At 41.8% G+C, this 14,585-nt stretch overlaps 1 long non-coding RNA gene across 1 annotated transcript; it reads right to left on the bottom strand.

Moving 5' to 3' along the window:
• Positions 1-7,558: 7,558 nt before the first annotated feature.
• On the bottom strand, positions 7,559-13,568 carry LOC116079842. The gene is made up of 3 exons (XR_004114169.1): positions 13,458-13,568; positions 11,695-11,886; positions 7,559-7,803 (listed from the first exon to the last, which is right to left on the bottom strand). It is a non-coding gene; the product is annotated as an uncharacterized LOC116079842 (long non-coding RNA).
• Between the last annotated feature and the right edge of the window lie 1,017 nt (positions 13,569-14,585).

Raw genomic sequence — 14,585 nt, 5'->3', positions numbered from 1 at the left:
AAAAAAAAAAAAAAAAAAGAAAGAAAAAGAAAAAAAAATAATTTATAGTTTAATAATTTTAAGTAGATATGAATTTATATTTCTTAAATCTTATTTAGTAGTCAAATGACTTTTCTATGGTTAGATTATTATAACATATTTTAAATATAACCGAATGTATAAAAATCACAGGCTCCAGAGGCCAGAATTTGTGGAACTATCTAGAACTCCAGTAACATAGACAGTAGACAGACTTTGGCAGAGAAGTGTTGGGTGTAGCTTTAATAGGGTAGTTTGAGTAGGTCTGGCTGGTTGGATGATATTTTATCAATAGAGGCTAGAGAGAAAATCAAAACCAGGTGGTTAGACTTAGGAGGACTAGCAAACACAAAGTTCTAAAAGAGGAAGCATATCTAACAAATAAGAAAGCCTCACGAACAACGATCCATAAATGAATGTAGACAAAGATGATAAGACAAAGATGACAAATCAAGGGCTGAGCCCTGGAATGTTTCATCAACAAGATGGTGATCTCAAAGAAGCAGCAGGAAGAACAAAGTTATCCTAGAGAATGCTTTCATGAGATTGTTGACTTTCTTTAAATCTTTTTTCTTTTTAAGATTTACTTATTTTATTTATATAAGTACACTGTTGCTTACTTCAGACACACCAGAAGAAGGCATCAGATCCCATTATAGATGGTTGTGAGTCACCATGTGGTTGCTGAGAATTGAATTCAGGGTCTCTGGAAGAGCAGTCAGTGCTCTTAACCATTGAGCCATCTCTCCAGCCCACAGTTGTTGACTTTCTATACACATAAATGTGAATTTTGCAGAAACATCCATCTATGCTGTCTTGATAGTTTGCTTGCCCAAAACATCTAAATATCTCTGTAGATGCTAAAAGGGTTTCCACCAAATTGTGGTAGTAGTTTTTACCACAGAGCCAAGTTAGTTTCCCAGGGAACAATTGAAAGGACCTAATGCTACTTCTGTTTTTCACAACTGTGAACATCTAATGCTGCTGGCACATAAGCAGAGCCTGATGATGCTCTAAACATCTTCTAATGGTCAGGATAACTATAACTCACCACAACAAAGTATTATGTTGACAGTGCCAGAGCTAAGAATCTGTAAACTATATTCTAGACCAACCTGTGGGTTACAACCCATTTGGGGATCTCACATAAGATATCCTGCACATCAGATATTTAAATTATAATTCATTACAGTAGCAAAATTGTAGTTATGAAGTAGGAATGAAACAATTTTATGGTTGGGGTCACCACAATAGGAGGAAATGTATAAAATGGTGGCAGCATTAGGCAGGTTGAGAACCACAATTCTAGACTTTAAGTAGAAACACAACATTCTGTTACTATAGTGGATTTTTTAAGAAAACAAGCTAAAATGAAGTGTCAGAAGTTTTCATGTTTAAACAAAAAAGTGTTCATGTTTCACAAAAGAGACCAAATAAGAAACAGAGTTGGCCAAACTTATCACATCCCAGCTTCATTAAATAAACAATCCATCCAAGACCTATGTGTATGGATAGAGTTACATATATTAGGTAATCTTTTAATGCTTTCAAACATAAATTTGATGCTTCTATATATAGGACATTAAACTATTCAAACTTCTAATTGGATCTCTTAGTTTTTTCATTAAAAGCATTTTTATTTATTCTTTGGGCATTTCATAGATTTATACAATGAATACTGATCATGTGTACTTATGAAATCTCTCCAACTTCCCCCAACTTCATGGTTTTTTGTTATAGTTATTGTTCTTTGGTTATGGGGTTATCAATAGCCCCAGAAGTCCAATTAGTGATGCCCATATTGAATCTCTTTTCTAATGCCATATAAGAACCACTACCACCTCAGAGACCTAAAACAATGCACATAGACTGTGGTATGGTATACTGTTGATGTTAGGAATTCTAAAATAGGTGAACAGGGATGCATTCTGGAGTTCTAGGGAAGAATCCATTTCCTTCATTTTCCTGATTCTAGTGGCTATACACAGTCATTGGTTTGTGGCTATTTTCTTACCTTACCAACTACCAAAATAGTATTTTCAAAAATCTGTGTCCCTGTCTAGCCTCTTCCTCCATTGGTCATGTCTTTATTTTGTTATTAAAATATAATTACATCATTTCTCTCCATTCTGTTTTCTTTATCCAGCTCCTCCTGTGTATCCCTCTTACATATCTGGCCTCCTCTTCTTTATTATTAGTTATATCTTTTTTTAAACTCTGTCCTGTCTCTGTCTTTCATTGATAAGGACCCTTTTGTCTAGTGGATTATTCGGTCCTGGAATGATCCAAGATAGTATTATCTCAGTGTTCTTAATCACACTGCAAAGTCTCTTTCATTGTGTGAGGTAACACACAAAATCCACACATCTTTGCTATGGTCTATGGCTAGCTTTAGGGCATGGGGCTATTTATTAGTCAGCTTTCATAGAAAGGTATGCAATAAAGCTAGTGTTCTAAGTAGTATTAGCTAAAAGTGAATGCAGTGAAAAACTGATAGACTTTTCTATATTCTGTTAAACATACCTTTGGCCTATAGCTTTATTTCTAAAATAGAAAAAAAAAAGATGGTGACTAGAGGAAGAGAGAATACGAATAGTGTTTCTACTCTGTCCCAATCCTTATGAAACTGCTGTTGTTTTTCCAAGTTGGAAATTCACAAACCCAGGTAAAGGAAATGTCTCATGCTGGGTTCACAGACATCTACTGCTGATTGCAGAAGTCTGGGAACACTGTGGGAAAATCAGGAGCATAAGAGAGCATCTGTGGACACCAGAGAGTTGGGAGAAGATTTCAGCTGTTTTTAACCAAATACTAGAAATACTTTAATGATCTGATTTAATAAGAAAATGCTGAAACATCCACCACCATCCCTCTCCCCCAATTTCCTCTCAGCTTTGGAGTGGCATTTTCTTATTCTTGACCATAGGATTTTCTGAATTTGGACATCCAGAAAAGACATTACTAGAATAATGTTATCAGCAGTTCCTCAGATAGACAATGGGCCTCTAATAGTACAGGTTCAAACAAGAAAAACTATTGTGCTGCGATGATGACTTCCAAATATAATAGTGCTTACAAAAGGACAAGTATGCTTTATAAGGGCAAATGTTATATGAACTTATATGAACACCAGATGAAATCCACATACACATATGTGTACACATGAGAGAGAGAAAGAGAGAGAGAGAGGGAGAAAGAAAGGGAGGGAAGGAGGGAAGGAGGGAGGGAGGAAGGGAAGGAAGAAGAAAGAGAGAGAGAGGAGGGAATGAGGGAGGGAGGGAGAGAGAGATCCTGAGTGAATGTGAATTACTGAACTGGGCAGAGCGCTTGGGAATCCACATCACCTCTTAATAAATTCATGACAATATTCCTTAAGATGAGCAGCTGCCAAGCACAGCAGTCAAGTACTTCTCATTTATGAACTGCATAAATGACCCAGGGACACCACTTTGTATTCCAGAGCCAAAACTGCTCTAAGCTCCAAAAGAATATAGGTAATGATGGCTACAAAATGACGATTCCTCAGTTTTGGTTTTTTTGTTTTTTATTTTTCAAGACAGGCTTTCTCTGTGCAGCCCCAGCTGTCCTGGAACTCACTCTGTAGACCAGGCTGGCCTCGAACTCAGAAATCAGCCTGTCTCTGCCTCCTAAGTGCTGGGATTAAAGGCGTGTGCCACCACCGCTAAGTGATTCCTCAGTTTTTAATGAAAAGCTGATAATAAAAACATAGGATTATGTCCAGTTTCCTATTGAGAATTAAAGGTACTTTAAAGAGGGTTTGATTATGTATTTAGGGTTGTTATTGCAACACCTAAAACAGCTGACCAAAGAAAGTTGGGGAGAAAGGGGTTTATTTGGCTTATACTTCCACATCACTGCTCATCACTGAAGAAAGTCAGGACAGGAGCTCAAAACAGGACAGGAATCTGGAGGCAGGAGCTGATGCAGAAACCATGGAGGAATGTTGCTTACTGGCTTACTCCACATGGCTTGCTCAGCCGACTATCTTATAGAACCCAGGACCACCAGCCCAAGTTGATACCACCCACAATAGATTGGGCTCTCCTCCATCAACCAATAATTAAGAAGATGCCCTGCAGGCTTGTGTATAGCCCAGTCTTATGAAGGTATTTTCTAAATTGAGGTTCCTTCCTCTCAGATGACTTTTAATTGTGTCACGTTGACATTATGCTATTCAATATAAGAGTATAATTTTCCTTGACCATCTAGGAATCACTTTTCTTACCAGATAAATAAATAAGCAATTCTATTTAAGTCTTGATGGACCCAGTTCCCTTTGTAATGCCCATCTTAGTTACTATTCTATTGCTGTGAAGAAACACAATAACCAAGATAACTTATAAAAGCATTTAACTGGGGGCTTGTTTACAGTTTTAGAGGGTTAGTCCATTTCCATCATGGCAGATAGTGTGCCATCAGGCAGGCAAGCATGGTGCCAGAATAGTAGCCAGAGAGTAGGATCTTGATAGGTCCTTCAAAAGGCCCCAGTGAAACATTAGGGTTACATCTGATCCACAAACTGGAGGCAGAGAAGGCAGGACTGGGACTGATGTAGGTTTTAGAAACCTCAAAGCCTAACCCTGGTGACCTACCTCCTCATCCTTCCTAAATAGTCCAACAACTAAGACTAAACATGCAAATATATACACTTTGGGGGACATTCTTACTCAAACCACCATATTCCACTCCCTGGTCCCCAGAGGCTTGTAGCAAATCATGTAACTTACTGTTATGTACAAAATATAAACACTCCAAATTCAAGAGTCCTTATAGTCTTTTATAGTCTCAACACTGTTTAAAAGTCCTAACTATCTTCTGAAACTCAGGCAATCTATTTGTAATCCCCTGTAAAATCAGAAAGCATATTACACACTTCCAACATACAATTAAAGAAGGATTGCTGCTTCTCAGCTTCTTTTGGTTGGTCTGAAAGCAGTGTGGCTGATTCCAGTGTTGATGCAACACCATGGAACAATGCCTGGTATTTTGATAGGTCCTTCAAAAAACCTTGGGGAAACCTTGGCACTATCATCAGCTGGGCTGAGTACACGTGGCAAATCATGATATTGATTTTCAGCTTATCTATAGTGAAGCATGTTTTATACCTATTTACCTCACAGACTTTTCACTGGTGAGAGTAAATTGGGTAAATATCAGCATTGGCTACAAGTGTGGGGAGCAGAAGCCAACTGAAAAGAAGGAGGAATAAATAAGAGGGCCTCAGTGAACAAGACCAAATTAATTCATTGGCAGAGCACGTATGTAGCATGTGCAGTATTCCATATTTCATCCTTAGCAACACACGCACATACACACACACACACACACACACACACACACACACACACACACACCACTGGGAATACATGTATTTTGCTATTCAGAAGCTTTTAGGAAAAAAAAGTGAACTTAGGAAAAGCTCAGTAACTGAGTGAATGAATAAAAGAATGGTGGTCATGGAAGAGAGATGCTGAAGCCAGGAACTATTGCTATGATCTCAACTAAGTGGTAATCAGCCACATTTGTTATATATATTCACAGAGGTGAGAAGTAAAAACGAAGGAGAAAAACACTCATGCAGCTGGTAAGAAAACCTCCTTGTCTTAGGCAGTGTTCTATTGCTGTAAAGACACCATGACCATGGCAATTCTTGTAAAAGAAAACACTTACAGCTTCAGAGATTTAGTCCTTTATCTTCATGGTGGGGAGCTCGATGGCATGCAGGCAAACATGGGATCTGAGAGAGCCATATCTGGATCCAAATTTCAGCAGGAAGTGAGAGAGCCACTGGGCCTGGCTTAGGCTTCTGAAACTCCAAAGACTACTCCCAGTGACATAATTCCTCCAATCAGGCCACACTTTCTAATCCTTAGTACCAACCCTAATGACTAAGTATTCAAATGAACCTATGGGAGCCATTCCTATTCAAAACACTACACTCTTTTCCCCTAAAACTCCACTTCTTTATAAAGACATTTAACTATCTTGTTTGTTTACTATTTTCCCAATTTATGAAGTGTCTTAAATATCCCATGTTGGCCTAAAACTCTCGCTGTAGCCTGATGACCTTGAACTTCTTATCCTCCTGCCTTCACCTCCATAGTACTAAGATTACTTGGTGTTTATACCACCATAACTGGTACACATGGGGCTGAGACTCAAACCCAGGCCTCCATGAATGCTCTGCAAGCATTCTACCACATTATCTACATTCCAATTCCCACTTTTTATATCTGCCACAAATAGTTCCTACCATCAGACACACTAGTAGGAAATTCAGATTTTATGGAACACTTCAGGAAGCACAAGGTAGAAATTTAGAGTACTTTCCACAGCACTGAAAATACACCCAAGAGTAATGTTAATGGTACAGAGAATGAGACAAAATGTGCTATAATGTTCCTACTGATTGCTAACTTAGGGCTGATTAAGTCTGAATTTTTAAAATCACATCTCTGCTGAAAATATATAACTTTGTGAGTCACTTAGAAGCTAAAAACATTGTTTCTAAATTTGCTGGTTAGTTTTGCCAACTTGACACAAGCTAGGCTCATCTGAGAAGAGGACACCTCAGCTGAGAAAATGCCTCCATCAAATTGACCTGTAACACAAGTCTGTGAGGGCATTTTCTTAGTTAACAATTGATGTAGGAGGGCCTAGCCCATTATGAGTGGGGACTCCCCTGGTCAGAAAGCCCTAGGTAGTCAAAGAATGCAGGCTGATTAACCCATCAGAAGCATGTTGCTACTTCTTCATGGTCTCTGTTTCAGTTCTTGCCTCCAGTTTCCTGCCTTGAGTTCCTTCCTTGGCTTCTGTGAATGGACCATGAGTCAGGATATATAAACCAACAAACTGTCTCCTCCTCAAGTTACTTTTAGTCATGGTCTTTATTGAAACAATAGAAGGCAAACTAAGATGCTAAATATGCATGTTATTCCCCCCCAAAGTGATATAAAAAATATCAATAGGACAACAAAATATATAGTGATTAGTTTGGTGTCTTCATTTTTGTATTTTATCTTGCCATTTAACAACTCATTTTTGTATTTTATCTTGCCATTTAACAACTCATTTTTGCATTTTATCTTGCCATTTAACAACTCATTTTTGCATTTTATCTTGCCATTTAACATCTCATAAGCCCTGGCTGGTGAGATGGCTCAGTGGGTAAGAGCACCAGCTGCTCTTCTGAAGGTCCTGAGTTTGAATCCCAGCAACCACTTGGTGGCTCACAACCACCTGTAATAAGATCTGATGCCCTCTTCTGATGCATCTGAAGACAGTTACAGTGTATTTATTTATAATAATAAATATATCTCTGGTCTGGAGTGAGCAGGGCCAACTGGAGTGAACAGGATTGACTGGAGTGAGTGGAGTGAGCACAGGTCCTAAGATCAATTTTCACCACCAGATGAAGGCTCACAACTATCTGTACAGCTACAGTGTGTACTCATATACCTAAAATAAATAAATCTTTAAAAAAAAAGAAAAAGAAAAAACCAACAAAACCCCACTTGCATATTTTTGTAGTTCTCATCTGATGATCCTCTATCAGTCAAAATTGTAGTCAGTTGACAGTTCTGGAAAATGTGCAGCTTTTTGAGCCTTTAAGAGGGCATGTTTCTTGACACTCTCTTCAAAAGAAAACTTCTAGCCATCCACTCTTCTGTTCCATTCTTCGCCATCTGGGAAATGATGAACACTTGGATACTTTTGTTGAGGTCAGAGACAGACGCCAGCAGCAAATGGCAGAGCTTCTGTTCACTTTACGACAGGTAAACAGAAAGAAGATGACACGATATTTGAACCATAACATTTTGAAGCCCCTCTCTTTCTAAAGCAGCCCATCTTACACTGTAATAAAAAAAAAAACTGGTGTCAGAAGTGGGTTTTTGCTATGATGGGTGTTTGGCCCTTTTTTAATGGTGGACCTGTGAGAGGTCAGAAACAGGTATCATAGGCTGGGAGTTTAAAAACATTCAGTAAAACTTTTACCAGTAGTAACTAAGAAGGCTAAGGGAAAATTTAGGATACTAATGAGAATGAACTGCTCTTTCCTGCTTTCAGCAGCAGGCTCCAAATCAGGGGCTGCAGGCTGAGGAGCAGGAGTAAGAGGTAAACAGAAAGGAAGAGAGGTCCACCCCACTCTCCTCTCAGCAGGTGGCATGCAATCGGCATTGACTGGAGATTAGTAGTTTGCAAAAGCCACCAGTGTCTGTAAACAAAATAACTGTAGATAAAGATGTCACTCAGACCTTGCTCAAGGGCTTTCCAGAAATGTGAGCCAAGCCAGATACAAAGTCAGATTAAGGGTGGTATTTTCATGTTGAATGTAGCTGCTATGAACTCAAAAGAGAAAGAGCTAATAATGGGATACTATTCAGACAAAACCTTTGGCTGTGGCTTCTGTCACATGCAACTCTGGAACTTAGACCAGAAGGCTTCTCTTTTTGAGCAAATTTTGCCAAAAATTGAAATGCCTGGTCCACAAATGCCTGTGATTATTGGACCACTGAACACCTTTTGAGATCCAAATTCTGTATCAGCTGAGAAACTCATGCTGTATTCAGCTCAAAATCCAAGATTCATGGTCCACCCCCACATCTACTGAAGAAGAGATGTATGCCTCCCAACACGATGCACATGTGACCCAGAGCATTGCGGGAAGGGAATAGCTTCCCAAAGGGCAAAGTCTGGGAAAGAGAAAGAAGGGGAGGAAGACAAGGCATTTTCTTCTGTAACAGAGACAAATTTATCAATGAACTTAGCAATTATCAGAGAAGAAACTGGAGTTTTTACTCAGAATGGTTTCAGCATTTTGACAAATAGCTCTGAGTATTTACCATGGTTCTTTTCCAACTAGTAATTTGCATATAATTCACAATAAATAAAGGACCAAACAAATAATGAAATATTAGTTTCTCTAAGGTACTCATAATCCATATAACAGAACAATCTTTTTGTCTATTTTGGAAATAGGCAAATTTTGAAATGTGAGAGCCTTAGGAGTTAAGGGGTGGATTCAGATTTATCAGCTCACTCTTAAAGGGCACTTAGGTTGTTTTGATCAATGCAGAGTGGTCTCTGTTTAAACACACACATAAAGTATTGTAGTGGCTATTCCTGGTTGTCAACTTGACTATATCTGAAATGAACTACAATGCAGAATTAGAATGCTCACCTGGCCCTAATCTGGAGGCTAAGAGATACAAGTTTCCGACCTGAATCTTGGCATGGAGATCTTGAGGTATAGTGGCTATGAATCCCAGAGGATTAAGATAGAAAGACTTATGAGTTTAAGCAAGGTCATCTGGGATTAAAGGTGTGGCGGCACACACCTTTAACCTGGGCCACACTTTTTGCTGGAGACCTATATAAGGACATTGGAAGAAGGAAGGCTCTCTCTGCTTCACCTGCTTGCCTTGTGGGACTGAGCAACTGCTGGATACTTGGACTTCCATTCACAGCTGCTGCCGACCATTGTTGGGAGTTGGACTACAGACTGTAAGTCATCAATAAATTCCTTTACTACATAGAGACTACCATAAGTTCTGTGACTCTAGAGAACCCTGACTAATACAAGCATCAAACTGTCAAACACAAGTAATAATCTAAAGCGAAAGGTATTAGAGTGAATACCACAAGAGAGGGAGATATGTCTTCTCAAGCAAGGCAATGTATTCCTAAGCTGGTACACTGGCGTTCATTCCAAGTGATATATTGGCATATCTGTGCAATATTTAGTACTTTGGAAGGGCAGAAAGACCCAGAAGAAGCTCACTGTCAGAAGGGGTCAACCTCATTTCTCCTGACTCCAATGGAGTATGCTTAGCTTAGTTATATGGAAATCCTCTTATCTGTGTCTTGAAGAGCCATTTAGAGACCTACTGCACTGAATGAAGCACAAGCCTTAGTGTGCTTGTGTAGCTGTCCTGTGTAGCTGCCCTGGAGCTCACCCTGTAGTCCAGGCTGGCCTCAAACTCATAGATCCACCTGCCTCTGCTACCTCAGTGCTGAGATTAAAATGGTTTAAAATAGGTAATTTACGAGTTTCAAGTACTTCATAACCCTAGAAATTCAAGAGCATGGTACAGATGTCATCAGCTGTGGTGGAGGGCTTCATGGCAGGGGTCTGCAGAAAAAGGGGAACATGGAGAAAGGGAAAGTAAGAGACAGAGAGACCAAGCTCAGTCTTTTTTCTAACAGCTCACTCTGATGATTAGCTCCTTGATACCAACATGGTCCTGTCTGAGGGCAGCACCATCATGATCTAATTATCTTCATTAGGTAAATCTTTTAAGTTTTCCATTGTCTCCATACTAACAACACTGAAGACTAAGCATTCAACACACAACACAATCAAATCCAGAGCATATTTATTGACACATAATTGTGTATCTATATCTCTCTATAGATTATTATATTATGCTACCATAAAGCAAAATAAAAAAATAAAATACACATTACTACTGTGACTCATTTCTCTGCAAAACTGTGTAGGGCAAAAAAATTAGATGGGACTACACTGAACAAGGTCACCTTTTTTAATAGAGATCGGAGACTAGTCAACATTGGCAGTACATGACTTGAACTATGGTAGTTTGGCTCCAATGTGTAGTCTGCCAATTTCTACATGGACATGATTCCAGTGAATTTAAACACTTCTGCCTGTTAATAAAAACATTCTACTGGGATCTGCATTAGAATTTGGAGCAGGTTTCCTAGAGATAAAATATAGAATGTAATTCAGAGAAACTGAAGGATGAAAATCTTTTTGTTTTATGATCCTTTTAACCTACCACTATCCAGCAGGTACCACTGACTTTCTCCCTATTTCTGTCAGGACGAGAAGGGAAATCTCGGGGTACATTGAGAAATTCCGAGAACATCAGCAATGGACCCTCCCGCTTTTTGTCTCAGAGGCAGTACAAACATCAGAACTGCTCCGATGTTGGAGATGTGGTTAAATATGGAAACAGTTCACCAGCAGAGTTATTGGAAAGCAAAAGTTTATACATTTTTAAAATAGTTGCTCAAGATGGCTTATCATTAACTAATCAGAACATCTACTTGAAAGTGCTCATTAATCTCTGCTTCCTCTTTTGATGGTTCTGACTGGAGAGGTCTTGAGCTCCGTCTGGAGAACTGAAACTAAAAAAGTGGAAGTTCTCAGGCTAACTGTCTGCCTAACCTTGTCAGTGTCTCAGGAGAGGTTCAAAGTTGCCCTTATTTAGGTAGATTCAAACTTAACAGTTGTAGTTTCAAACACAGTACAACAGATGGCAGTATTGCTCTCAAAAATAAAATCTCCCACAGACCCTCCACAGGTTCTCCAGGGCACCTTAGGGTGCAGCAGTGCAGGTTTTGAACTATACAGCCCAAAGGCAACATCCTTCTGGAACAAAGAGCACCTAAGTAAAACACCTAAATGGGCTCTGTGCAGCAAAACGAAGAGTGGGATTCAGAAATTTTGTCTTTTTAATCATTTGCTGCTGTTTTTATATGGTTATTATTGCTTATAGATTAGGCATACCAGACATTTTTCTATACAGTGGTAGAGGCCAAATACTTGAAGCTTTGGAGGGGCACAGATGGTCTGCCTATGTTAGTTTTTCTTTCTGCTGGAGTATTTTAAGAGATAAGAACAATCCTTACCTCTCAAATTCAACTCACAGGCTGTAGGCTTTGACTGTTCCTGTCAGAAGCTCAGAATGACACACTGAAGTTCAGCAAGATGTCTTCTGCAAGGCTGGAGTCTCTGTGTTGTCAGATCTCACCTACTTTGCTTCTAAGACTGCAAACATGCAACTGGGCATGAAACACCGTAGGGTCTTGATCTCAAAACTACTGTAAATGGTGCAGTTGTACCTTAAATTATTTAAGGAGATTTGCAAGCAATTCTAGCTTAGTAAAGAATCCCTGTTAAAATTCCCAAGGACAGCAGTTCTTGCACAAAAGCTTTTCTCAGTTTTTAGGTTAATAACTGTAAATGGCTAATAGGTCCCATACTTAATTACAATCTTTAGCTCAGATTACATTCAATAACTTTATAGAATATGTCACTTAAGATTTCTAGCTTTTTTCTTCCTAAATGATGCTGTCTTAAAGCTAGGCCCTGTGCTAATTATTCCTTTTTTTATATCAGCTATTAAAAACAACAGAAATAAGGTGAGTGGTGGTGAGGGTGGTACACGCCTTTAATCCCAGCACTTGGGAGGCAGAGGCAGGCAAATTTCTGAGTTTGAGGCCAGTCTGGTCCAGGGCTACATAGAGAAACCCCGTCTTGAACAACCAAAACCAACCAACCAAAAACAAAAACAAAACAAAAAACCAGTCCCTAAAACCCAAACAACAAAACAACAGAAAACCAAAACCACAAAGAAACAAAAACAAGAGAAACAAGCCCAACCCTTTCTGTTATTCATAAAATAAATACCACTAGCTAGCTATGGTAATTTTGAGATCAGCAAATTTCTTAGGGACAATTTATAATTTTATTTTAAAAATTTTTTATTTATTTATTTTTTCAGTCAGGGTTTCACTAAGTAGCCTTGGCTGGCCTGCAACTCTACATAACCAGGATGGCCCTGAAACTTCCAGATCTGCTTGCCTCTGCCTCTCAAGTGCTTGGCCAGACTCTAGTTTAAAATACTTTTTTTTTTTTTTTTTTTTGATTTTCCAGACAGGGTTTCTCTGTATAGCCCTGGTTGTCCTGGAACTCACTCTGTAGACCAGGCTGGCCTCAAACTCAGAAATCCACCTGCCTCTGCCTCCCAAGTGCTGGGATTAAAGGCGTGCACCACCACTGCCCAGCTAAAAGTACACTTTTAAAGTGCACTATTATAGCTTTCAAGATAAACATTTCCTGTGGGGTTCTACCAAGCTTTTAAAATGCCCTTTCTTTGTTTTTATGAACATCTTTAAAGGATTGCTGGTCACATTTTATAATTAGTTCATGACCAATTTGGTTGATTCTGTTTTACAAAGACTGGAATGTTCTTCACAAAATGACAGTCTGCCTCCTACGGTCAAACACAGTGGGACACAATTACATTATGCAACCCAATGTGGCTTAACCACTAGTTACTAGCTGCAGCTTCATCACCCGTTTTTCTCGGGCCACTGGGAATATTCAGCGTTTCCAAAGTGCGTTTCTTCCTCCGTCACAGGGGCCTTGGTTCCAGTTCCAACTTGTGGGGCGCAGCTAGACTCGGTTAGGAGCTAAGGCTTGGCTTACAAAAGGTGGGCTACCATCCTAGCCAGCATCTGCTGGGGAGGGCGGCCGCGCAGACTCCCCCCAGGCTGCCTTGTGACGTGACGTAAGGGACCCGCCCGGCCAGTGTCCTCAAACCTCCGAGACCCTGAGTCACCGCCGCCGCCCAGAGGCCGCCCTAGGGTGACAGGAGGAGGGGCTGTACCGGCGGCGACGCCCTCCCGCACCCAGCCTGGGGCGGCCGAAAGACAGAGAACCGGCGGCCGAAGCTCCGCCCGTCTGCGCCGGCGGCAGGCGCCGAAAGGGTTGGAACGTGACCTTGTTTGGGCGTTGCTAGGAGACGCGGCCCAGCACCCGCGCGCGCCCGACCCCCGCGGGCAAGCGCGGCGCGAGGGGCGGAGCCGGGGCTGGTAGCGAGGCTGGCGAGCACCGTTAGCCCGGCTGGCGCGCGGCGTCGGCCTGGCCGCCGTCAGGCCTCGCCGCTGCCCGGGGACAGACTCCCCGGCGGCTGACAGCCGCGGAGGCGGGACGACGGAGGACCGTCAGCCAGGTGAGTGGCGCGGGGTCACGTTGGAGAAGAGGCCCGAGGGTGGACGCGGTCCTGCCCGGAGCCGCTAGGTGTCTGGAGGGGCTGGCGCGCGTGGAGGGCCGCGTCACTGTGGCCCGTGCTGCAGGCGCGCGGGGTCGGGGGAGAGCCTGCGGCCGGAGCTCGGCGCCCTTGGCCACGCCTCGTTCCCCACTTAGGGCAACAGGTGGTGCCGAAGGGCCGAGAGCGAGCCCTGGCGTTGCCCGTCCTGGGAGTGGCAGGCACTCTCACCAATTAGGGCGCCGGGGCGGGAGTGGCACGGCCGCCCGGCCGCCCTGACCAATGGGATCACGGGGCCTGGGTGGGCCGTGGGGGTGGGCGTGGCCAGAAGCCGAGTCTGGGCTTCCCGGTGGGGCGGCCGCCAGAGCGGCGCAGAGGTCTCGGTGGAGAGGAGCTGTGGCGCGTCCCTCGCGCGGAGAGCCACCAGCCAATGTTCCCCCATTGGAAGCCGAACTCCAGCCCGGGAGGTGAGAGCTTTGGAATCGGGGATGGAGCCAGGGAAAGGGAGCCTGGGTACGGCGGTGAAGACGTGCCGGGTTAGATCTCCCAGATAGGGCTGCTTTTTTTTTTTTTTTTTAAGTTTTCTGCCAAGGAAAGGCACTTTAGTGGTGGATACGGTGGACGGGCATCAGAGAGTGGTGCCTGGGGTTGTCTTCAGAACGAGCGTTTGAGGTTCGGGGATCATAGAGAGCAGAGAAAAGTACACGTTACTGCGGTTTAGAGTGAATCAAAGAAAGCCTTTTTCGG

This window comes from Mastomys coucha, unplaced genomic scaffold, assembly GCF_008632895.1.
Source record: "Mastomys coucha isolate ucsf_1 unplaced genomic scaffold, UCSF_Mcou_1 pScaffold6, whole genome shotgun sequence".
Classification (NCBI taxonomy): domain Eukaryota; kingdom Metazoa; phylum Chordata; class Mammalia; order Rodentia; family Muridae; genus Mastomys; species Mastomys coucha.
This window is presented reverse-complemented; position numbering and strand designations above follow the sequence as displayed.